The sequence below is a fragment of the Oryctolagus cuniculus genome, chromosome 6, assembly GCF_964237555.1.
Source record: "Oryctolagus cuniculus chromosome 6, mOryCun1.1, whole genome shotgun sequence".
NCBI lineage: Eukaryota > Metazoa > Chordata > Mammalia > Lagomorpha > Leporidae > Oryctolagus > Oryctolagus cuniculus.
In genome coordinates this window covers 41,461,729-41,487,993 of record NC_091437.1, presented here as the reverse complement: position 1 = coordinate 41,487,993, position 26,265 = coordinate 41,461,729, and the positions used below count along the sequence as shown (strand labels likewise).

Genomic DNA, 26,265 nt, shown 5'->3' with positions numbered 1-26,265 from the left:
TGGACACTGGGATTATGCTTGGCAAAGCTGAATATTTTGTTCTGTTTGCAGTTATTTTTCTTTCTTTTTTTTTTCAATGTCTACTCAGCTTTATTTATTTGAAAGGTAGAATGACAGAATGAGAGACAGAGACAGACAGACACAGACACATACACACAGAGAGAGGTTAGATTTCACTTGCAGGTTCACTCCCCAAAGGCCTACAAAAGCTACTGTCCCAGGCTGAAGTCAGGAGCCAGGAACTCCATCTGGGTCTGCATGTGGGTGGCAGAAATTTAAGTACTTGAACTACTACCTGGTGCCTCCCAGATACACTAGCAGGAATTTGGATGGGAAGTAAAGGCAGCACTCAATCCCAGGCATTCTGGTAGGCATGTAGGCATCCCAGGCAGAAGCTTACCCTGCTATGTCACAACACCCACCCTGAAAGTTGGGATTTGGATCAGCCAGGTCTCAGACCAAATCTCAGTTTCATATTCTTTAAAAAGCGATAAGGGATCATATGGAAGGAGGGCAAGAACAACAGCTTCCATCTCCCCCAGAACCAATCTGCATCAGGCCACTGAGCTGGCAGCCACCAGATGGGCCAAGAGATGATGACAACGAATATAGTCCGAGGAGGAGAAACAGCTCATCCTGCACTCAGTGTGGTGCAGGAGAACAGGTCCTTGCATGACGCTGGCCAGTTCAGTCCTTTGCCTTTTTGCTTGCAATTTGTAGGCAGAATGTATTGAGGAAGTAACATCCTGAAATAAGGTAAAAATGTCTGAGACAATCAGGACTACATCCTCATTCCTTCCAGAACAGGATGTTCTGGAACGCTGAGCTCAGTGATCTCAATTGTCCCCAGGGTATAAAACCCAGTGAGCAGCATTTGCAGGGTCCCTCACCTTTGATGTGGAACCAGCATAGATGAGACTCCACCCACCCTCTTCTTTCTGGAGCTGAGAGGCACCTGCCTGTGTGCTGTTGAGTCCTAGGCTTCTGCTTACCCTTACTGCCTGGTCTGTGCTTGGTAAAGAGGCCTTGTCTCACGTGTGGTCAAATGTTCTGTCTTACCCCAGTAGACCCAGAAACCTTGGGCAGCGGCAACAAGGGAGCCCTGGTTCTTGTGGTAATCCCATGGCCTTCCTGATTTCTTTTCTCAAGGTCACCTAGACCCCACATTTATTTATTTCCTTTCTGCTCTTTTTTAGCTTTACTAAAATATCATCAACAAAAATTTTATATATTTGAAATGGACAACTTGCTGTTTTGATGTACATGTACACTGTGAAATGATCTCCACAATCAACCTAATTACCATTTCAATCACCTTACACACTTTTTTGGTAAGAATAGAGTCATGTACCACAGAATGACGTTTCTGTCAACAACAGATTGCATACATGATGATAGTCCTAAGATCATAGCATCTTGGGATGACATGGCCATCTTTGTACGACTATACTCTGTAACCTTCATGAAAGGACAAACTTGCCTGACAACTCCTTTCTCAGAATAAATCCTCATCGTTCAGACATGCATGATTAAATTTGAAAGTTACTCTCTTAGAAGACATCAGTATGGTTTGGTTAATGCTAACCACATTGCTGTGCATTAGGTCTTCAGAACTTTACTCCCCCTGTACAACTAAAATGTGTATCCTTTGATCAACAGCTCTCCCTCTCTCCTTCTCCCTAATCCTGGAAATCACCATGCTACAATGTGCTTCGTGAGTTTCAGTATTTCAGATTCCACATTTAAGTGAGGTCCTACAAACCATACACCTCATCTTTATCAGTTAATATTCAAAATATATAAGGAATTCAAATAACTTAATTGCAACAAAATAATCTGATTAAAAAACAGACCAAGAACCTGAACAGACATTTCTCAAAACAAGACAAACAAAAGACCAACAGATACATGAAAAGGTGCAGTACATCACTCACCATGAGAGAAAGGCAAATTAAAACTACAAATTAGGGGCTAGCACTGTGGCATAGTGGGTAAAACTGCCACCTGCAGTACCAGCATCCCATATGGGCGCTGGTTTGAGTCCTGGCTATTCCACTTCCAATCCAGCTCTCTGCTATAGCCTGGGAAAGCAGTGGAAGATGGCCCAAGTCTTTGGGCCCCAACACCTTTGTGGGAGACCCAAAGGGGGCTCGAGGCTCCTGGCTCCTGGCTTTGGATCAGAGCAGCTCCAGCCATTGTGGCCACCTAGGGAGTGAACCAGCAGATTGAAGACCTCTCTCTCTGCTTCTTCCTCTGCCTCTCAGTAACTCTTCCCTTCAAATAAATAAATAAATCTCTTTAAAAAAAAAAAGCCCTACAAATTAAAACTTTACTCCAGATAGAATGATTATAATAAAAAAGACAAAAGATAGTGTTGGTGATCACGGATATGGAGGAAAGGGAATCCTTGAACACTGTTGGTGGGAATTTAAACTATAATAGCCATTGGAGAAAACAAAATAGAGTTTCCTCAAAAAATTAAAATAAAAATAGAACTCTGATCCAGCATCCCACTTCTGGGTGTATATCCCAAGGAAATGAAGTCAGAACATGGATATCCACACTCCCACACTCCATGTTCATTGAAAACAGACAAGACATAAGATCAACATGAATGTCCACCAATGAATGAATGGATAAAGAAAATGTGAGATGTATATCTGTTCTTATGTATATCATCCTACCTTATAAAAGGGAGATCCTTATTTTAAGTGTGTAACTGATCATATAGATAGGAATAAGTGTCAAAGGGATCACATAAATAAGATCAAGTGTCTGCTAATAGTGATAGAATTAAAAAGGAGAAAATGATCCAACATGGGAAGCAGGCCACACAGCAGACTCCTAGAATGACAAATGCCCTAAACAGCACTCTGGCCTCAGAATTAGCCCTTTAGGCATTTGTATCTGGCTAAAAAGCTCATGAGAGCACTTCAGGCATGGAAATCCAAGACACTGTGGCAAAAAATGACCTACGTGAAGGACTCTGTGAGTGAGATTCCAGTGGAAAGAAGGGGCCATCACAGAAGGAGGTACCTTTCTCTGAAGGGAGGAGAAAACTTCCACTTTGATTATTATTCTGTCTAAATACCGACAGAGTTTGTGGACTCAAAAGTCTTCCATAGTCTTGGCAGCTCATAACAAGAGACTTGGGTAATCACTGACATCATAAATAAGAGTGTAGAGTGTCACTTGTTAAATCAACAACAGGTGTCACTGGGCACTTGCTCCCCATTTAGGACCCCTGTCCTTAAAGAGGTATACTATGAGAATTAACGGTAAAACTAGTCTTCAAATAGTACTTTATACTTTGTGTGTCTCTGTGGGTGCAAACTGTTGAAATTTTTTACTTAGTATAGAGTTGGTCTTCTGTATATAAAGATTATTCAAAATGAACCTTAATGAAGAATGAGATGGGCCGGGAGAGGAGTAGGAGTGGGACAGGAGTGGGGTTGGGAGTGTGGGTATAGGGGGAAGAACCACTATATTTCTAAAGCTGTACCTATGAAATTTATATGTATTAAATAAAAGCTTTCTTAGAGAGAGAGAGAGAGAGAGAGAGAGAGAGAGAGAGAGATCCTGGGGTAGGCATTCAGCCTAGTAGTTAAGATACCCATATCTCACATCAGAGTTCCTAGCTTTGATTCTAGCTCCAGCTCCTAATTCCAGCTTCCCACCAGTGCAGACTCGGGGAGGCAGTGGGTGATGGCTCAAGTGACTGGATTTCTGCCACCACTGTGGGAGACCGGGATTAAGTTTCTGACTCTCACCTTTAGCAGGCCCAGCCCTGCCTACCACAAGCATCTGGGGAACCAACCAGTGGATAGCTCTTTCAAAAGTTTTAAAAGGCGATCCTGCCATTTGTGACAACATGGGTGAACTAGTAGGACATCACGCTAAGTAAAATAAACCTGGGCCTCAAATGTAAATGGACATTCATGGAATCGGGTCCTTGACTCATCAGGGCTCAGGTGCTGTCCAAGTCCCCCTGGACCAATTGCTGATTTTACCCACTTGGGAATGCTGTGTGCTTGTGCTTGCACACACAGTGTTCTGCACGCACAGCAGGGGCAGCTCTCCCGTGTCTGGGCTTCTGATCTGAAGGCTGCTGTCTCCACCAAGACCTTGGTAACCCTCATTATCCCCAGCTGTGAAATGAGCAGAGTCAAAAATCTCTTCTTGGCTGGCGCCGCGGCTCACTAGGTTAATCCTCCGTCTTGCAGCGCTGGCACACCGGGTTCTAGTCCCGGTCGGGGCGCCGGATTCTGTCCTGGTTGCCCCTCTTCCAGGCCAGCTCTCTGCTGTGGCCCGGGAGTGCAGTGGAGGATGGCCCAAGTACTTGGGCCCTGCACCCTATGGGAGACCAGGAGAAGCACCTGGCTCCTGGCTTCGGATCAGCGCGGTGCGCTGGCCGCAGCGCGCGGGCCACGGCGGCCATTGGAGGGTGAACCAACGGCAAAAAGGAAGACCTTTCTCTCTGTCTCTCTCTCTCACTGTCCACTCTGCCTGTCAAAAAAATAAATAACAAAAAAAAATCTCTTCTTAAAGAATTCTTTGGAGGTTCGTGTGGGTCAAGGCTATAAAGCATTTAAAGCAGTGCCCAACACCGGGGGAAGGCTTGTTACACAAGCTATTGTTCCTTCCTTCCGAGAAAAACATTTTCATGGCCCTGCTAGGGAAACAGAGATCCTGGGAGATGCTCACTGAGCTTTTCAGCAGAAGGAAATGAAGAACTTGTGAAATCCGCGAGATAGCCGAGTAAATATGAGCTGCAAGCCTGCTGCTCTTCCTCATTCAACACACACTGGCTTTGAGGACCCACCAATTGAGGGCAGACTCTGGCTCCCAGGCCATGAGATGGCGTCGCCGTGCCTGCCCTCAGGCTGCTCAAAGCCTCCCCAGTCACAAGGGCGACAGTCTGCCTGTCAATCAGGCTCTGCCACTGTGATGAGGGTGCTCAGGAAAGCATGAGGTTTCCCGACCAGCCCGACTCAGGAAGCAGGAAGGCGGTCTTTGTGTCACTCCTTTACAAATAGGAATAATTTCCTTAAAAAAAAAAAAAAAAAAAAAAAAGCTCTGCCCATGTCTGTGCATCCACATTCTACCCCCACACTGCCCTTCAAAAGTCACTTCTCCCAAAAGTCTTCTAGGAGCACTGATCACAGGTGTCGTCCCTCCCTCCTCCCTCAAAACCCAGAAGCTCTTTCTGTGGCCAATTCCAGGGCTCTTATCACCCACTACTTGGTGTTTCGTATTTCTGGGGCTTTCTTTCCCACCTGGAGGTTTTTTATTTATTTATTTATTTTTTTTATTTTTGACAGGCAGAGTGGACAGTGAGAGAGAGAGACAGAGAGAAAGGTCTTCCTTTGCCATTGGTTCACCCTCCAATGGCCGCCGCTGCAGCCGGCGCACCGCGCTGATCCAATGGCAGGAGCCAGGATCCAGGTGCTTTTCCTGGTCTCCCATGGGGTGCAGGGCCCAAGCACCTGGGCCATCCTCCACTGCACTCCCTGGCCATAGCAGAGAGCTGGCCTGGAAGAGGGGCAACCGGGACAGAATCCGGCGCCCTGACCGGGACTAGAACCCGGTGTGCCGGCGCCGCAAGGTGGAGGATTAGCCTATTGAGCCACGGCGCCGGCTCCTGGAGGTTTTTTAAAGAAAATTCCTAGGGGGCTTCCTTGCTGTTGCTACAAGAACCTGAAGCCCAAGAGGGCCCATGCATAATGTTCAGTAATTCCAAAGGAAACCAGCTGAAATTCTGGTTGACAGAGACACCTTTCCTTGCAGGAGACTGATGGTGGCAGGCCGGGCCTTGAGCAATCCATGCCTCAATCCAGACTGCCGTACCCAGCACCACGTAGCTAAGGAGTAAACAAGCAGCACTGGTTTGCGGTCAGAGCAGCCGGGCGTGTTCTTGGGGTTCTGTCAGCCGCAGCTGTGTTAGGCACACACGGGTCTCCCCACCTGATTCTACTGAAAGTGCTTACCTGGAGGGGAGGGTGCACCATCCCAGAGGCCACCGCCAGGACAGAGAATGCACTTTCTCACGAGGGAAAGGGGCAGTGGCAGGGGCCTTCCCTGCACTTGTGCAGTGAGCACTCCATAACTGAACTCAGAAGGCTCAGCTCCCAGGCTGCACACAGGCTCCTCTGGGGAGTGTCCAGCTCTGTGATGGCAAAGCTGCACGGCCTCTTCACCCATCCCTCCCTGCATGGCTCCACAGCAAACCCTGATCAGATGATCTCAACATCCCAGGCCCCTGCCTCTCCTGGCTGACCCCTACTGAAACATGGCCTTTGGGGTTACAATGAGACCACATCAGGCAGGATCTGGTCTTTAGATTATTTGGACTGAAGGTGGGTGCTGGGCACTTTACATTTTACTTCATGGCATGTTCATAACACTGCAAGATAGGTTGTACCATTTTACCTGGTTACAGATGAGGAAAGGGAGGAATCAGGGATCTCCCAGTTAGTAACCTGAGAATCACCCTTGCTGCTTTCTGTCTTCTCTCCATCCCACAAGTCAACCCACTCCCTGGCCAGGCCATTCCACCTGCTGAGCAGTTCTCAAATCCACCCCTTACTCTCCATGCCCACTGCTGCCACCCTGGTCTCAGCCACCCCCTCCTCTGCTTGTACAGACACAATGGCATCCCAGTTGGTTCCCCTGCCACCACTCTGACCCTGCCAGTCTGTCCGCACTACTGTAACAAGTGACTTTGGGATTTAAAATCTTTTGAATGACATTTCTTTATACAGGTACCCACAATATGCACATGCATACACACACACACATACATACACAAGTATAAATGATTTTATCTAAATGCCTACAAAAAATCAGAAACAATGTATTCAGTACCATTTTCTCTCTTTTCCTTTTTGTTTGGCTCCTCTTTTTCCAGATCCTCTCCCTCATCATAGCACCCGCACTCCATGCCTACAACCTAGCGTGGGTCCTTCTTGGTTTCATCTGTAGCCATTCAATCCTAAGCATTTATTGGCATTCACATTAACACAGACAGAACTTACTTGTCATTGTCTCTTTTTTTAAAAAAATGGTACAAAGTTATTAAAAAATAACCTTGAGCAATATTATGTAGTCTTCTGCCCCCGGTTTTCGTCGTTCACAAACTTCACAGACACTTTTCCAAGTCATCTGGTACAGGTCTAGTTCATTCTTATCCATGGCTGCATAATATTCCACCTTGGGCCTATCCATTTATTCCATCATCTTTCTGTTGATGGTCATTTTCTGCTTCCAGTTTTGACCACTGGGGATACTGCTGCAACACATATATGACGGGGTTCAAAGAGGCAACTGCTTCTGATGCTATCTGGATAAGCTTGAGGCTACACTTTGAGCATCAAAGCCCCAAAGCCAGTTTCTCTCTGCCACCCCTTGGCTCACTCCTTGCCATTCTGCACCTGGAATTCTATCCTGCAGCCCCTGGGAAACTGTCCCTGGTCCTGCAGCCCTAAGAACTGGATACCCCTCTGCCCTGACACAAACACAAAACAAAAGTCTCCCAGAGTCCATCTGATTGATGCAGTCCACTGTGATGGCCACATCCTAGCTACAAAGGAGGCTGGAATGTGAAATGAAAATCATGGACTACAGCAGTGACTTCACCACATACAGAGACAGATTATTCAAAAGAGGGTGGGCAACAAGGAATATGACAGCATCTACTGCAATCTTCTTGCAAACAAGTTCTTCCTTATTGGAGCCTCTATTTCTATGGGATAAATCCCCAGGAGTTGAATTTCTGTTTTGTAAAATGTTTGTAGCACTTCATGTTGCCACTGGCAACATTTAGGAGCACTATATCCTTACCTCCCAGCCAGCAACAGGTGTTGGGGTTCCACTAGACTTTTATCTGCTAACACTGTATCATAATGCTAGACTCATTTTTGCATTTTCTGACTACTAACAAACATTTGAGTATTTTTTGCATGAGTTTGTGGGTCAGTCGGTTCACTCAATAATTAACTGTCTAGTTACAGTCTTTGCTTATTTTTCTACTGGAATATCCAGTCCTTTCAAGCTACACGCGCATATCGCCCACCTGTGCCTCCAGATCCATATGCTGCCTTCCCCCATCTGCTCTGTACCTCTTTACCATGTGGACTGCAAAGAGCTCCCCATCTCATCTTCGATTGGGTTTGGCCTATGGGATGCACAGTTGGAGATCATGGGCAGGAGGAAAAAGCAGTCAGGGTATTTATTCCCAAGCCTTTCCCCATTCCCACTGACATGGGTGAGCTTTGAATCTCTGCAGATTACAACTCCTGTCCTGCAGAACACCACCTCCAACACCCACTGGGCTCTGAACACTTTCTGTACCTGTCCCCTTAGGCCTTAATGGAAATAACTTTCTTCTGTTACCACCCCAAGGGATGTACACCTTCCTGGCTGTGTTTGCTAAACCCTGCTCACTCCTTTGAAAACAATCCCTCTGAGGTAAGTGTTGTGGCTAAGTGGGTTAAGTTTCTACCTGCAATGCTGGCATCCCATATGGGTGCCACTTTGAGTCTCAGCTGCTTCACTTCCATACAATTCCCTGCTAATGCACCTGGGAAGGCTGCCACCCTTGTGGAGACTCAGATGGAGTTCCAGGTTCCTGGCTTCAGCCTGGATCAGTCCCAGCCATTGTGGCCATCTGGGGAGTCAATCAGTGGTTGGAAGATCTGTCTGGCCGGCGCCGCAGCTCAATAGGCTAATCCTCCATCTTGCGGCGCCGGCAAACCCAGTTCTAGTCCCGGTCGGGGCGCCGGAATCTGTCCCGGTTGCCCCTCTTCCAGGCCAGCTCTCTGCTATGGCCCGGGAAGGCAGTGGAGGATGGCCCAAGTGCTTGGGCCCTGCACCCTATGGGAGACCAGGAGAAGCACCTGGCTCCTGCATTCAGATCAGCGCGGTGCGCCGGCCGCAGCGTGTCAGCCGTGGCGGCCATTGGAGGGTGAACCAACAGCAAAAGGAAGACCTTTCTCTCTGTCTCTCTCTCTCACTATCCATTCTGCCTGTCAAAAAAAAAAAAAAAAAAAAAATCTGTCTGTAACTCTGCCTTTCAAATAAATAAACCTTTAAAAAGTTCCTCTGTACTGTCCTTTCATTCATCACCTTAAACTACCCAATTTAGTTGTGCACTTGCCTCTGCAGGTCGGGCTGATGCAAGACAGGAACCCTTTCTCTGTCGACAGTGTTACAGGGATTTTTTTCAAGCTCTAACTTTTTCCTGTGGACTGCATTTTTAGTTTCTTCACCATACTGGAGACTTTATTTTTATATATATATTAAGCTTTCATTTTTAAAGTAGTCTCTCTCTTGTTTTAGAACATCTTGGTTTTCAGCGTGGAAATGTAAGCTCCTCCTTGTCTCCAGATCAGGAGCTGGCAGGCCTCTTTTTTTTTTTTTCTTTTTAAGAAATATTTATTTATTCATTTGAAAAGAAGAATTACAGAGAGAGGGAAGAGAGACAGAGAATCTCCCTTCTGCTGGTTCAATCCCCAAATCGCTGCAACAGCTAGAGCTGGGCTGATCTGAAGCCAGTGTTCTATCTTAATGTTAGCCGTCGCAAAGCACACCGGACACCGGAGTAAGGGAAAAGGTTTATTGGAGAACACCCTACAGACCGGAGTGAAGGGGCGGCGAAGGAAAAAGAGAGGGAGACTGTAAGAGAGAGACAGAGAGAAGAGGAGCTAGCAAGGAGAGAAGATAGAGCAGAGAAGAGGAGAGAGGAGAGCAGAGCCAAGAGAGACCGAGAGAGCACGTGTTCAGGAACAGGCCCTTTTAAAACTTTAGGCCTCTTCTGTAAAAGCCAAATTATATATATTTCAGCCTTGAAAGGGCACATGGTCTTCATTTAAAGTGCAACTGTGCTGTTGTTGCACAAAAGCAGCCACTGACCGTCCTTCCACAAGTGTGTTCCAATAAAACGATGTTTACAAAAATAGGCAGCAGTAGTTTCACTTCCTAGGCATATACCCAAGAGAAATGACAATGTATGTCTACACAAAAACTGGTACACAAATATTCAAAACAGCACTCGTCATAATAGCTAACCAGTAGAAATACCCCAAGCGTCTATCAGCTGAGGAATGAATTAACAAGATGCAGGGGGCCAGTGCTGCAGTGCAGTAGGTTAATCCTGTGTCTGTGGTGCTGGCATCCCATATGGGCACCGGTTCTAGCCCTGGATGCTCCTCTTCTGATCCAGCTCTCTGCTATGGCCTGGGAAAGCAGTAGAAGATGGCCCAAGGGCTTGGGCCCCTGCACCCATGTAGGAGACCTGGAAGAAGCTCCTGGCTCCTGGCTTTCAGTCGGCTCAGCTCTGGCCATTGCAGCCATTTAGGGAGTGAACCAGCTGATGTTAAGACCTTTCTCTCTGTCTCTCTCTCCCACTTTCTGTAACTCAACCTCTCAAATAAATAAATAAAAATCTTAAAAAAAAAAAAAAGATACGTCTCTAAGCACTGGAATGCTATTCAGCCATGAAAAGAAGTGAAGGATTAATGCGTGCTACATTCAACATGAGTGAACACTGAGAACAGTACAAAAGATCATACATCCTACAATGCCATTTATTTGAGATGTCCAGAATAGGCAAGTCTGTGGAGATAAGAAGTAGATTTGCAGCATGTGGGGCTGAGGAAGATAGAAAACTGAAAGGTGCTATGTGATGAAAATGTCCTGAAATTGACCCTGATAGGATGTTCAGAAATTGACACATCTCTGAGTTGCACAGACCTAGATCACGTGAATATACCCAAACCCTAGAGTTGTCTACTTTGAATGCGTGAATTGCATGTTAGGTGAATTGTATTTTCATAAAGTTTTTGTCTAAAATGATTATTTACAAAGCAAACATCTGGAAGTGGCCCAGGGCAGTAGCTTGCAGGTCCCCACTCCACGTTATACTTGTAGTTTTCTAGAATGTCTTATACTCTTTTGTTTTATTTTGATCTTATACTTAACTGTTTAGTCCACATGGCTTCATTTTACTTATTCCAGGAAGCAACATGATTGGGCCACACCATTTGTGAAATAAACCATCTTTTTCCCACTGAGATAAGGTCCTTCTTGCCAAATATTAGCATCTCCATTCTGGGATCTAATTCTGGATTTTGTATCATGTCCCATGGATCTATTCATCTGGGCCTTTCTAATACAGCAGTGATCTGATTTTTGTGACTTTATGGTAAGTTCTGCTTTCTGTAAAGGAAGTCTCCCCTCATGTTCTTTTCTTTTACAGCTGACTTGCAGCCAATGAGCTTGTCAAAATGCAATCGCTCTCTGCTTAAAAGCCTTTAATGGGTTTGCATGCTCTTAAAGTATGGCCCCCATCCTAACTGGCTCTTGAACTCTACAGACTTGGCCCTGCCTCACCCTTCAGCTTCATTTGGCCCAAGATGCCACACCTGGGATTCTCTATTTCAGCTCCTACCTGTCCCAGGGCCTTTGCACAGCCTGGAATGCTTTTCTTCATCCTTTGCCAAGTGAACTTCTTTTTCTTCCATCTCAACTTGATCGTCATCACTCCTGCAAGAAAGCTATACTGACCTGGACCAGAACAAGTCCCCTTCCCTGCACTGCGAGTGTAGGTTGGATTGCACTTGCTGCCTTGCTAACATTACATTTATTTCTATAATACTTTTGGCTAATGCTTGATTCCTCCAGCTCCTACTGCCTTCCCAGTGTTTAGCACTGAGTCCCACCCAGAGTCAGTACTTTACAAAAGGCTGAGGGAGTGAATGAACAGAAATCAAGTTCAGGCACCTGTCTGCCTGGCTCCTAACCACCCTCCCCCACTTCCCTTTATTATGCTGTGTGCTGCCCTGGATGGGCTGTTAGGGGACCAGGGTGAAAGAGCCAGCTCCACATCCAAGCAGGGGAATTCCCTGAGCCTGTGTGCAAAGGGCTTTCCCACCCCTGCCTCTCCTGACCTCCACGACCACTGGGGAGGCCAGTCCGGCAAGGGGCATGTTCCTTTCTGACCGTGAAGTTGAGGACTCCAAAGGAGGCCAGGCATGAAGTGACTCACTCCAGGTCATGTTGTCATTCAGAAGCAGAGCTGAGATGCTGGGCCCCCAGCTTGGTGTTTACCTTGGGAAAGATCCACCCTTCCCTAGCATGGCCTCTGTCTCCCCGAGTATGAAATAACCAGGAGTGGTGTGGGTTGCAGGGGGCCAATAGCGTTGCACATCTCAGGCACCTCAATAGCATTTTTCTCAATAGCGTGGCAAAATCTCAGGCACCTCAGATTTTGCCATAGCTGAGTCCAATCTGTCTGCTAATTTTGTAAGGTTGTAGAAAGAATTTATTAGACTATTTGCTCTAATTTTGAGAATGTCTGAAAATGATCATAAAAAAGGTTACTTAGGGGCCGGTACTGTGGCGTAACAGATAAAGCTGCCGCCTGCAGTGCCTGCATCCCATGTGGGTGTTGGTTCAAGTCTCAGCTGCTCCACTTGTGATCCAGCTCTTTGCTATGGCCTGGGAAAGTGGTGGAGGATGGCCCAAGTCCTTGGGCCTCTGCACCTGAGTGGGAGAACTGGAAGAAGCTCCTGGTTCCGGGCTTCGGATCAGCTCAGCTCTGGCCATTGTAGCCATTTGGTGAGTGAACCAGCAGATGGAAGACCTCTCTCTCTCTCTCTCTCTCTCTCTCTCTACCTCTGCCTCCCTGTAACTCTGCCTTTTAAATAAATAATTATTTTTTAAAATGTTATTTAAGGGTCCCAGAGAGAGAAGGAGAAGCAGAGAGAAAGGTCTTCCACCTGCTGGTTCATTTCCCAAATGGCCTCAACAGCCGGAGCTAGGCCAGTCTGAAGTCAAGAGCCAGGAGCTTTCTCTGGGTCTCTCACATGGGTGCATGGGCCCAAGTACTTGGGCCATCTTCCACTGCTTTCCCAGGTGCATTAGTAGGGAACTAGATCAGAAGTGGAGAAGCTGGGACTCAACCTGGTGCCCATATGGGTTGCCAGCACTGCAGGCGGAAGCTTAACCTTCTACACCACAGAGTCAGCCCTATTTATTTAATTAACATTTTTGTAAAGAAAGCTTCTAAAAACAGAGGCCAGTGTTGTGGCACAGTGTGTTAAGCTTCCGCCTTCAATGCTCACATCCATGTCAAAGAACAGGTTGAAGTCCCTGATGCTCTGCCTTGGATCCTACCTGGGAAGGCAGCAGATGGTAGCCCAAATGCTTGAGTCCCTGCCACCCATGTGGGAGACCTGGGTGGAGTTCCTGGCTCCTGGCTTCAGCATGACCAGTCCCAGTTGCTGCAGCCTTTTAGGTAGTAAACCAGCAAATGGAACAGCCTCTCTCTCTCTCTCTCTCCAGCAGATAAAACAGCTTCTCTCTCTCCTTCTCTCTCTCTCTCCCTCTCTCCCTCTCTCTCTCTCTCTCTCTCTCCAGCAGATAAAACAGATTCTCTCTCTCTCTCCCTCTCTCCCTCTCTCCCTCTCTCTCCCTCTTTCTCTGTCACTCTGCCTTTCAAGTTAAAAAGTAATTTTTTTTAAAAAAAGGGGCAAGTTTGATTATTTCTATGCTATCACTGTAAGCACTGGCTGCATTTCATCTGAGTCACAGTTAATGTAAATTCGTACCTACTGGCATTCAAATGGCTCACTTGGTAGCACCTAAGACTCTCTCGTGCCCACAGAGGTTGAGGCTCTGGACTTTGGGAAGCCCTGTTCTGGGGTCTGGGCGGGGTCAGGCAGCTCTCCATGAAGCGCTCATGGGTTTAATGGATCAGTGAATATCTGCCTAGACCAAGGTGTGCAATGCTGCAGGCCAGGGCCTTCTATGTCCAGGCGGGGTGGGAGGGGCCCCACCTGCGGTTGTCTCAGGGAGGTGTTGAGGTTTCAGAATGTGGCCGTGGGCCTTTCCTGTGCATCCAGGTCAGTGTGTGTCTGTGTCTATCTGTGTGAGAGTTCATGAGATCATGTGCACAGGCCTGGGTGGGAGCTGGCTTGCCTGTACCCAGCACAGCCCAGGGCAGGGTTAGCCCATGTGATGGCCTGGGTTGGGGTCTGCTTTCTCTCAGGGCCAGAGCTGTGGAGTGAGAGAGACAAAGGGGACTGCCATGGTGGGCCCCCAACCCTGCCAAACCTCCTGGGGGCCAGCAAGAAGAGGGGTCCCCTCAGAAGCCCTCCCTGGAGACTAAGCCATCCTGGGGCCTGGAATTCTTTTTTTTTTTTTTTTTTTAATGAGCATAAATTTCCAAAGTACAGCTTATGGATTACAATAGCTTCCTCCCCCTGTAACTTCCCTCCCACCCACAACGCTCCCCTCTCCCACTCCCTCTCCTGGGGCCTGGAATTCTGGAAAGTTCAGGGTCACCCTCTCATCCCACCAATGGGAAGAATGGGCCTTGAATAGGGAGAGGACTGGCCAGAGATGCTGAGCACAGAAGAGACAGGGCCAGGCCCTGGGGTCCTCCTTGTTCCCCATGCACCTTCTCCATACACTTCCGCCAAGCACCATCAGCCAAAAAGACAGCCTACATGAAGAGAGAGCAAGTGCTCCGACATGCTAAGCACATGGAAAAGTACCTGCACTGAGCACTCCTGTCGGGTGCTGTTTTCAGCACTTCCAATATACAAACACATTTTGCCCTCCAACCATGAGGCAGGACTATTATCACCCCATTTTATAGCTGCAGAAAGTGAGGCCCAGGGTCACACAGCTGGTAAGCTGGCTTCACTGGGCAACCGCACATCAAGCAGAAGAATGGAGGCACGTGGAGAGAAAGAATCTTCATGGGACTCAGCCTCTGCTCCAGCATGGCGTGTGAAGTCCAAGGAGCTGCTCTCTGTTTTTCCAAGGCTGACTCGGGCTCACTTCACAAATGACGAGACCAAATTCAAGAAGGCGGAGTGATTTGCTCAAGCTGACACCATTGTCCCCACATTCTCTTGTCTTTTTTTGGGGGGGGGGGAGGCTGGGGATGCTCAGAGAAGTTAAGTGGCTTGCCTAAGGGCACACAGTAAACAAATGGCCAAAGCAGCACCTGAACGGGGTGCCCCTGATTTGAAGCCTGTTGTCTTAACCACTAGGCTCTCCCACCTCATGTCTCCTGCATCTCAAAACCATAGCAAGGAGGGCAAAGGCACAGCCATTGCCTGTTCCTCGGGAGGAAACAGGCAACCTGCTCAGGAGCACACAGCCAGTGAACATGGGAAAAGGGGTCAGAGATCAGAAGCCCCATCCATCAGATTCACCGGCCACTGCCTTCCTCCTGTGGTCCTTCAGGAATATTCCAGGAAAGGATCCAGTCCTGTGGTTTTCCATGGGCAGCAATGCAGTGTTGCCAGGGTTGCTTTCTCACCAATTTCTCAGCATTTTACTGGCGCTGTCTGCAAGCTCATGCAGATCATAGCACGTTCCATTTCACAGATGGGCAGTCAGAGGCTCGGAGAGGAGAAGAGGCTTGCCCGAGTCCTTGAAGCAGGGTCCCTGACTCTAACTCCATGGAAAGAGTCTGGGGGGCAGGGGGGACGGTTTCGCAGGGCAGGCTCCAGCTAGCCGGTCTCTGGGTGAGGTCATCGCCTTATCAGCTAATTGCCACCCTGAGGTCTAATCCTGCCGCCCAGCTGGAACCTGCAGGAATGATTTCTTGGAGACAGGAGCTGTTATTGTCCAGATGAAAGGGCTGGAGGGGAGGGCAGGGGAAGGGGGAAAACTGACGCTCATGATTCCCTCTTGAAGCAGTTTGCTTTCTCAACAACCTCTGGGGATAATGCTTCTCAAGCCTTCTCAGGCAGGACTGAGGCTGTGTGCTGCTTCCGCATGCAGCTGGCAGAGCTGCCACCCTGTAACAGAACAGCTCCAAGGCAACCCAGCATCCTATAACACACAGAGTGGGGCTGGCAGCAGCTCCCTCTGGTGCACAGGAATGGGTGTGTGGCATTGACGGTGGAGATAAAAGTTGAGCCACAGAGCTTGAAAACTGTTACCCAGGGGAGCCTACAGGGATGGGGCTGTGTGTTGAGAAGAGGAACTGAGACTCCACAGAGGGTAGTGACAGTCTGTGACAGCCACCACGAGTCAGTGTGCTCAATGTTCCTGGTGGCACCGTGTGTTCTACAAATAACAATCGGTTGCCAACCAAGCCTGCAGTGTGCCCTACAGGCCTGGGTTCAAGTCCCAGCAAAACCCTGAAACCCAGTGCCTCTAGAAATGTTGCCCAGGGTGCCTTGCTTGCTTTACCCTCAGCCTGGCCCGTGGGACTGGTTGGTCCTCATGCTAAACTCTACTTTGGTCACCCATATGATGGGGAGAATAGTAGCTCCTACCTGGGATGGGTGAGGATTAAATGAAAAGAGGCGGAGAAAGCACTTAGCGGTATACTGGCTGGAAGCAAGCACTTCCAGTGTTGAGCTGCGTTCTTACTCAGGGCAAGGTGCTGCTTTGCTGGCTGAGCTGATGGCAGGGAGAAAGCCCCATCCAGTAACTGACCTCAAACAGTTTGCAGTCCAGCCAGAAGTGATGTGGGAGTGAGAGGGAGCCTGCAGGACCTACCAGTGAGACCCAAGAAGCAGGATGAGAAAAGACCGATCTCCACTCCCCTAATATGGTTGCTGAAAACCAGCCAAGGTGTTTGCTGCCCTGAACAAACCCAAACCAGATGGCACCTAGGATTTTTCTCTATTTGTCTTACTTAGTTTGTACCACAATTGTGTGCTCTCCTCACTGGATAAATGAAGAAATGGAAGCTCAGAGAGGTGAAGTAATTTTCCTAAGTCCGCACAGTTTAGCATGACAGAGACTAAGGTGCAGAGCCGAGACTGAATGATTTCTTCCTGGTATCCACTGTGCTCCGTAGCTGGACTCTGCTGCCAGCTGGATGTGTGACCTTGGGCAATCAACATCTCCCTTCCAAGCCTTAGTTTCCCTACCAATCAAGGTAGAAGGTGAGGGTCACATCAACTCATGGGCGTGGCACTGCTTCACTGTCTGTGGCTGAAGGGTGATTAGGGTGTGTCACCCAGAAAGCACCCAGGGGCCCCTTACCTATGATGATGACCCTGTTGGTCCCTTCCTCCCCCAGGATTGGGTCAACAGGCCTCTCTGATGTCTATTCTGCTTTAGGAGATGTAGATGGAAGCATTTTAATTGGTAGTTGTGGCTTCCATCTGCCTATGAGAAAAGTATTGTGGGATCCGTTTTACAGATGAATAAACTGAGGCACAATGAGGTAAGTCATTTCCCATGCCAAGGGGGAACCTGAGAGCGGACTTCATGCTCCAGACCCTTGTGCTGTGGTTTCTAGGTGGAAGAGAGACACCTGGGGAGAAGCCAGAGGACAGCCCTTGGAGAGCGGGTGCCCAGAGCTGCTTTCTCTCAGGCGGGATGGGGGAAGCCCCACCAAGGCCTCCAACTCCCTTCTCTCACCCTCTCTTCCTGGACTGCAGATAGCTGAGAGGTGCCAGCCCCTCCCCCTGTGATGCAAATGCCCAGCCCTTTCAGCCTCATTCTCACCTGCCTGTGAGACTTTAATTCTACACCAAGCTGCTTTCTTTAGGACAGAGGAGTCTGAAGCACAGACCTGGGCAATCATGCAAGGGGGTGATCTCAAGAGGGTGAGAGATGGGGGGCGGGAGGGTGGCTGCTGGAACAGGACCCTACCCCAGCCAAGCTGGCATCCTGATTTCTTTCTGAAGTGTTGTAAAAAATGAGACCCAGAAAGTTGCCCCAAGTTCTACAGGAAGCCAGGGGCAAAAACCAGAACGCAGAGGTTCAACACTCTGTACTGTGACCTACAAATGACAGCATTCTTGGCTACAGGCAGGCAGGGGATGCATGCACAGCTGAATCCCCCAAGGGTACAAACTGGCAGGGATCAGCTCCTCCAAAACCACAGCTCCCTTCCCTGGACTTAATGCTCCTGGGAGCCTCCCTTTTCCCCAGAGAATTGGGCGCCACCTAGAGGACACTGGGAGCCCAGCATCCTGGTTGCCAGGGGAAAGTGCCCCACCCACTGCCTCTCACAGGCCCTGCTCCCTTTGGGCCTCTTATCTGCTGAGGGGAACATTCCAGCCAGGGCCCGCAGCAGAAAAGACTTAATGTAGAACATGCCACACTTTTTTCCCATCTCAGTGTTTCCTACTCAGGCCATTTTGCCTTTCCTTTCCCCTTTTCCCAGCTCCCTGCTTTCCTTACCTTTAAAAATCTGCTGGAAGAAACAGCATCAGGTCTACAGTGTTCCTGCTGAAGATGTGAACCTGAGCCTTGTCACCAGACAAGATCCCACTGGGGACATTCTACAAAGCGGTTGGTTGGTCCTCTTCACAACATCAAGGTCATGAAATTCAAAGAAAGTCCGAGGAATGGTTGTAGACCAAGGAAACCAAAGAGATGTGACAACCAAATGCAGCAGGTGATTCTAACCCAGGAACATCTCAGGTGGGGGTGTGAGGATCCACGGGCAGGGCTGGGCCAACGGCTGCATCCTGGTGTGCAGGAGCTCCTCCTGGTTGGTAGGAAATAAATACAAAGATGTCTGGGTGAGATGAGGCATCCTATCCACTACTTACTCTCAAAGAGTTCAGGAAAGACACATCAAGGTAGTGCGTTTGTCTACAAATGTGAGACTGTTTCAATATTTTTTTAATGTAGCATCAAATATAAATAAAATGAACTAATCACTGTATGACCTCCTTCAGACTGGAATGGTGGTGAAATGAAGATTTGTAGTCACGGTACTTACTGTTCATTAAGCTCTCAGGGTTTGTTTTTTGTTTTTAAGTTAGAGAAAAACAGAGGGAGATCTTCCATTTGCTGATTCACTCCCCAAATACCCAAAACAGCCAGGGCTGGGCCAGGCCAAAGCCAGGAAACTGGAACTCCATCTGGATCTCCCATATGGCTGGCAGGGACCCAAATATTTGAGCCATCCCTGCCACCTCCCAGGGTGAACATTAGCAAAAAGTTGGAATCAGAAGTGGAGTTGGGACTCAAACTCAGACATTCTGATATAGGATTTGAACGTCCCATTTTTTTTTTTTTTTGACTGACAGATAGAGTTAGACAGTGAGAGAGAGAGAGACAAAGAGAAAGGTCTTCCTTCCGCTGGTTCACTCCCCAAATGGCCACCACAGCCAGAGCTACACTGATCTGAAGCCAGGAGCCAGGTGCTTCCTCCTGGTCTCCCATGTGGTGCAGGGGCCCAAGCACTTGGGCCATCCTCCACTGCCTTCCTGGGCCACAGCAGAGAGCTGGACTGGAAGAGGATGAACCAGGACTAGAACCCGGCGCCCATATGGGATGCCAGCGCCACAGGTGGAGGATTAACCAAGTGAGCCACGGCCCCGGCCCCTTTTCTTTTAAGATTTATTTGAAAGGCAGAGAGTAACAGAGAGAGAGAGAGAGAGAGACTCCATCTGCAGGTTCACTCCCCAAATGGCTGCAATGGCCAGGGTCAGACAAAGACAAAGCCAGGAACCGGGAGCTTAATCCAGGTCTCCCATGTGGGTACAAGGTTCCAAGCACTTGAACCATCTTCTGCTACTTTCCCAGGCACATTACCATAGAGGTTTATTGGAAATGGAGTAGCCAGAACCAGTGCCCGTATAGGATGCTGGAGTCCCAGGCCTTACCCTTTGTGCCACAATGCCAGCCCCCAAGTAGCATGTTAACCTCTTTGCCAAATGTCCACCCGTAAAGGCTTTTTTTCTAAATCCCATTTTCCCCTTACATGTCCCATCTGTGAAACAGGTGTCCTGCCCCCATATTTCAGATGATTAAACTGACTCAGCATTGAAGAGACTGGCCCAAGGCAGCCTGTGGTCTCAGCACCTCACAATGCTGTTTTCCCTCCAGCTGCCCTCAGTCCAGTGCCTACCCACAGCCTAAACACTGCTGTCTCCTTTTCTCCAGTCAAAATCTTCCCACTCATCAAGACCCAGCTTTGATGCCACCTCCCAAACAAGGCTCCTTTGATTCCCTCTCTACTGGACACAGCTGTCTGTCTCCAGACCTCCCAAGCGTGAGAGCTATCCTCCTCCTGCTTAGCCATTCCTTCACTAAAGAAACACTTGCTCAGACCCTTCCACGTGGCTGGGCTTGTACCAGTGAGGCCACCGCATGGATCCTGCAGTCTGTGGTGGAAACAGAGCCTCAACATACAGACTAACAAATGCACACACAATTACAGGTGTGATGGGAGCCACATCAGGCCAGAGCAAGGGAAAGAGACAGAAAGGGGGTAACTGGGGGAGAGGAGAGTTGACCTCAGCCTCACTGTGAGAGGTGCTGCCTGGCTACAGCAGGGAAAGGAGCACTGGCCCAGGGAGCCTGTGGGACTGGTTGGGTCTCAGTGAGGACACAGAAGAAACCCAGCATGGCTAGAGGAGGGGAGGTACTAGGGGCTGGGGTACCAACAGCATGGCGGTGAGATCCCATGGGACCCAAGGCCATTCTCAAGGGATGACCCCAACCCTGCTGCAGAGGAAGTCGCTGGAGGGTTGAGAGCAGGAGAAGGCTGCAGCTGGGATCTGCATTTTTCAAAGATCACTCCAGAGCACCCTGGAGGGCCAGAGGGGACAAGAGTGGAAGCAGATGGGCCCTTATCTCTCCTTCCCTGGTTTCTGGTTGGGCCCAGCTCTTATCTTGCTTTCTAGAGAGCTCCTTGAGGCCAGGGAGGGCGCCTGTCTCAGAGGCTGCTGAGCCCAGCCTGTCCATCCTCTGCCTGACCACAGGGCCTCAGTGTCCTGGCCTATGCTGTGTTCCTGGGGACAGTGTGGGACACACTCTGCTCTCGCTGGCCCCAGAGCAGGGGGAATGTTTGACAGAGGCGTGCACGTGTACTCCAAACAGACTCTGATTCATGTTTCCAGGAGAGACTTGCAAACAGACTTCTGCCGGCCGCATCCATCAGAGGAGAGCTGGGCTCTGTAAACAAAGGCCACGGCTGTCTCTGCCTGCCACGCAGACACCCTCCCTGCCAGTCACTGGCAGTCCCAGCCCTGCCCTAGCCCTTGAGGCCAAGCTCTGTGCCAAGCCCCTCAGCACAGCCTCAAAAGCATACAGCTGGGCTGGCTTTGTGGTGTAGCAGGTTAAGCTGCTGCCTGCAGTGCCCGCATCTTGTATGGACACTGGTTCAAGTCCTGGCTGTTCCACTTCCAATCCAGCTCCCTACTAATGGGCCTGGGAAAACAGTGGAGGATGGCCCAAGTGCTTGGGTCCCTGCACGCATGTGGGAGACCCAGATGGCTCCTGGCTTCAGCCTGGCCCAGCCCCAGCCATTGCGGCCCTTTGAGGAGTGAACTAGCAGAAGGCCCCCCCGCCCCGCCAACTCTGTCTTTCAAATAAATGAATTTTATTTTAAAAAAAGAAAAGAAAAAAAAAACTTGGGGGAATGAACCAGTGAGTGGAGAATCTCCGTGTGTATTTGTGTGTGTGTGTCTGTGTGTCTGTGTATCTATGTGTCTGCCTTTAAAAAAAAAAAAAAACACAAACAGCCCATTTCACAAATTAGTATAGTCAAGCTGTCAACCCAGACACTGCAGCTATTCTGCTGTAATCAACTACGGCATTCTACTACTATAAAAGTAATGGCCGGCACCGAGGCTCACTAGGCTAATTCTCTGCCTGCGGCACCGGCACACCGGGTTCTAGTCCCGGTTGGGGCACCGGATTCTGTCCCAGTTGCTCCTCTTCCAGTCCAGCTCTCTGCTGTGGCCCAGGAAGGCAGTGGAGGATGGCCCAAGTGCTTGGGCCCTACACCCCATGGGAGACCAGGAGGAAGCACCTGGCTCCTGGCTTCAGATCGGCATAGCCCTGGCTGTGACGGCCATTTGGGGAGTGAACCAACAGAAGGAAGACCTTTCTCTCTCTCTCTCTCTCTCTAACTCTGCTTGTCAAAAAAAAAAAAAAAAAAAAAAAAAAAAAGTAATGGAGGAGCTAGAGCTGTGGCACAGTGGTCAAAGCCCAGGCCTGCAGCACTGGTATCCCACATGGGCACCAGTTCCAGTCCGGCTACTCCACTTTCCATCCAGCTCTCTGCTCTGGCCTGGGAAAGCAGTGGAAGACGGGCCAAGTGCTTGGGCCTCTGCACCCATGTTCAGGACCTGGAAGAAGCTCCTGGCTCCTGACTTCAGATCAGCTTAGCTCTGGCCGTTGCAGTCATTTGGGGAATGAGCCAGCGGATGGAAGACCTCTCTCTGTAACTCTTTCAAATAAATAAAATAAATCTTAAAAAAAAAAAAAAAAAAAAAAAAAAAGAGGGCTGGTGCTGTGGCTCAATAGGCTAATCCTCCGCCTGTGGTGCTGGCACACCAGGTTCTAGTCCTGGTTGGGGCGCCAGATTCTGTCCAGGTTGCTCCTCTTCCAGTCCAGCTCTCTGCTGTGGCCTGAGAGTGCAGTGGAGGATGGCCCAAGTGCTTGGGCCCTGCACCTGCATGGGAGACCAGAAGCACCTGGCTCCTGGCTTCGGATCAGTGCAGTGCTCTGGCCGCAGCGCGCCATTGGAGGGTGAACCAACAGCAAAAGGAAGACCTTTCTCACTGTCTCTCTCTCTCACTGTCCACTCTGCCTGTCAAAAAAAAATAAAAAAGAAAAGAAAGAAATGATGCGTGGATTTCAAATTGCTATTTGCACCAAAATAAACTTATCTTAAAAAAAAAAAGTAATGGTAACTCACGTTGATGAGTGCTCATTGTGCTTCAAGAGTTTGACATAGATGGACTCATGTAATCCTCACAGCCCTCCTCAGGGTGAGGATTCTAATCTCCCCTTTTTTCTTTTGGGGAAACCAAAGTGATTGCCAAAGATGTGTTAGGAAAGTGCGGAAAGTGGGACTTGAACTCAGGCCAGGTGAGCCTGGAACTCAGGTGTGTCTGCTGTCTGCCGTGCGTGGCTTGTGCCCCCTTGGCCTCTGGTGTGAAGGCCAGGCCTGTCCTTCTCACCCACTTCTATCGCTGTTGGAGATGTATATAAAATCAGGCCCAGAAAAGGGCCACGACTCTGCTCCAGCCGCCACTACAGGGCAGCATGGGCTTCCCTTTCGGGAGGCCAGGAGAGGAGCTGAGAGGCCTGGGTGCCGCTGCCATTGCCTTGCTGTGTGGCCTGCAACAAGTCAGAGCCCCTGTCTGAGCCTCAGTGTCCCTGTCTGCTCAATGGGAATGAGCTGCAACCCTGAACACCTCGTAAGGCCCACAGGAGAAACAAGTGAGGGGGTGGGGCCCTGGGTGGGTTTTCTGGCCCAGATTCCTGTTCCGTGAATGGAATGTCCAAGCAGCGTCATTCTGGGGTTTAAGGCCCAGGGGTGGAGCTGGGCTGGGCCTCTTCTTCCAGGAGACCCCCCACCTTGGGCTCCAGCCCAAATTGCCAGACACAGGCCTGAGAGGAGGCCCCCCTCCAGGCAGGGGTGACCAGGAGCCAGCCGGCTGGCCATTTGTGCACAGATGGGTGTGCAGATAACAGGCGTCTGGAGATAAGGCAGGGCCTGCTCCCAGCCCAGCAAAGAGCCAGGCCCAGCAGTGGAAAGGTGGGGGCTCAGGGTGACTCAGGCAGAGTGGGCTGGACACCGGGCCATGAGGCCTGGCATGGCTCTCTTCCTACCACCCTTGTGGAGGGCTGCTGTCTTCCCTCTTATGGGACCTGTTTCCACCTCCAGCAAAACAAAACAGAAACAAGCCAGCAAACAGAAAACATCTATTTCCATTAGAAGCACTGCTCGAGCTGGAGAGAGCTGGGGCTGACACCAGGGCCCACTGACTTATCTGGCAGCCTGCATAAAATCACAACTGAACTCCAAGTCCTTACATCCTCACCTATGTCGTGGGTGCGGTGCTCTCTTCCTCACCTCCCTCCACCGCCCCCTCCCCAAATACAAGCAACAATAAACAACTCACACTGTGCTGACTGTGAAGTAGGTAACTGTGAATATCCCTACTTGACAGAGGAAGAAACTGAGGCATGGAGGGGATAGGTTATACAGGTATAATAAGTGGTAAAACCAGGACTCAAATTCAGACATTCTAATTCTAGTGGTGGCTCTTAAAAAAAAAAAAGATTTATTTGATTTTATTTGAAAGGTGGAGTTACAGAGAAAGGGACAGACAGAAAGATCTTCACTGGTTCACTCTCCACATGGCTGCAATGTCTGGGGTTGGGTCTGAAGCCAGGAGCCAGAAGCATCTTCTAGGTCTCCCATGTCGGTGCAGGAGCCCAAGGATTTGGGCCATCTTTCACTGCTTTCTCAGGTGTATTAGCAGGGAGCTGGATCTAAAGTGGAGCAGCCAGACTCAAACCAATGCCCATAGGGGATGCCAACATTACAGGCAGTGGCTTCACTTGCTACACCAGAACTCTGGCTACTGGTAGGCTCTTACCTGCTGGAATGCCTCTGCCAATATCATTAAAAGAATCAGGAAAATTGCAGTTGGAGTCCATTTTGGTTTTTAACATATACACATTTATGTTTATGTATCTAAAGACATTTTTGGAAAAAGATACAGTCAAATAATGACAGTGCTGGTACTCATCTAGAGCGGAGTTTCGCAACCTGGCTTACTGTTGTTGACATTTCGGGTAGGATAACGCCTGCATGTGTGTGTCGAGGGGGGAGCTTTCCTGTGCCCTGCAGTATGTCGAGCAGCAAGCCTGGCCTCTGTGAGAAATTGGGGTCAAACCATCGCTTCCCTCGCCCCAGCTGTGACAACCAAAAATGCCTCCAGACATTGCTAATCATTCCCTGAGAGCACACCCCACTATTTCCACCCCCCCCCCCCCAACCCTGGCTGAGAATCAGTGATCTGGAAGGGATGCCCAAGAGAGATGTTCGTGTTGAAAGCCCTGCACTGAAAACTTTGTCCTGCACAAATCGGACACATTGAAATCAGGAAAACACCAGTAAAGATGAAGTTGCAGGAAGATCACTGGATGGTGGATGGATGGGTGGCACAAAAACGTATGGCCATAGACTGAAGGAGCCACATGAAAATCAGAACCTGGGTGTTTTGGGGTGAGGGGCATTTTGAGGCCATCAGAGAGTTCCTGTACTTTACAGCTGAGGAAAGGGAGGCCCCCAGAAGGGGGACTGGCTGAACTCACCCACAGCCTGATGCAGGGTGAGACAAATGCCTGGGTTTGTGGACTCCGAGTCCAGAGCTCGGAACTCAAGAATGTCAAAAAGCAAATGGGAGAGTAGCTTTGGGTAGAAAACTTTCCTGCTTTTGCCACTAGAGATGCCTGAGGCTGGAGGACGCCTTTAGGTGACAGCTGGCATACCCTGGATACATGGAACTCCACAGGGGGTGTGGTTCTCAGGGAATCCACAACATAGAGGGTAGATGTGGCAGTCTGTGCCGAGGCCCAGAAAGGGGAAGACTCTGCTCCAGGGCTCAATGTGTGCAGCCTGGGAAGGCCGACAGGGACCAAAACATGCTGGGGTGACCCCTGAGCATCCAGCCAAGGAGAAAGCGGGAGATCTAGGGCTACCCGGAATAGGAAGACCACAAGGTGTTTTTGTTTTTGTTTTTTTTTAGGATTTAATTATTTAAAAGGGGGTAAAGAGAGAGAGAGAGAGAGATCTCCCATCAGCTATTTCACTTTCCAAATGGCTAAAACACCCAGGTCTGGGCCAGGCCTAAGCTAGGAGCCAGCAACTCCATCTAGATCTTCTGTGTGGGTGGCAGGGGCCCAAGAAACAGAGCTATCACCTGCTGCCTTCCCAGGCTTATTAGCAGGAAGTTGGACAGGAAGTAGAGCAACTGGGACTCAAACCGGTACTCCAGTATGGGATGTAGGCATTTCTTGCTGTGGTTAACCCACTGTACCACAATGCCTACCCGTGGCCATGGTTTTTAGAGGAGAATCTCTTCCAGAGAATACGGTAGTGGAGATGAGAGCCCTTCTTTGCCGAACACTTAACGGGTGCCCAAGGTCCCCAGTGTGTCCTCAGGGTGGTAGCAGGATTCCACCATGAGGCTCCAAAGCCTGTGCTCCAACCATGACACTGTACCCCAGCGGACCACTACACTGAGCATTCACTCAAGTCCTGCAGCAGCACTGTACACAGTCAATACGAGGTGGCAGCAACCCAAGGGCTCACTGATGAACAAACGGACAAGTGTAGAACATGCATACAATAGAATCCTAGCAGCTTTCAAAGAAGCGGTCCTGCCATATAGGTGAACCTCAATGACTACCCTAAGTGGAAGAAGTCATGACAGAAAGGTGAACACTGTGATTCCACTTACACAGGGAGCTGGGAGTCTTCAGACTCACGGGAACAGAAGGCAGAATGGTGGGGACGGA

The 26,265-nt window shown here is 49.3% G+C and overlaps 1 long non-coding RNA gene across 1 annotated transcript in view; it reads right to left on the bottom strand.

The window, feature by feature from the left end:
* The window catches only part of LOC103347934 (uncharacterized), a 64,062-nt gene that overhangs the window by 36,773 nt on the left and 1,024 nt on the right, over nucleotides 1-26,265 (bottom strand). Inside the window, exon 2 of the long non-coding RNA XR_011389867.1 lies at nucleotides 18,166-18,475. This is a non-coding gene — a long non-coding RNA (uncharacterized lncRNA). The remainder of the gene's footprint in view (nucleotides 1-18,165; nucleotides 18,476-26,265) is intronic.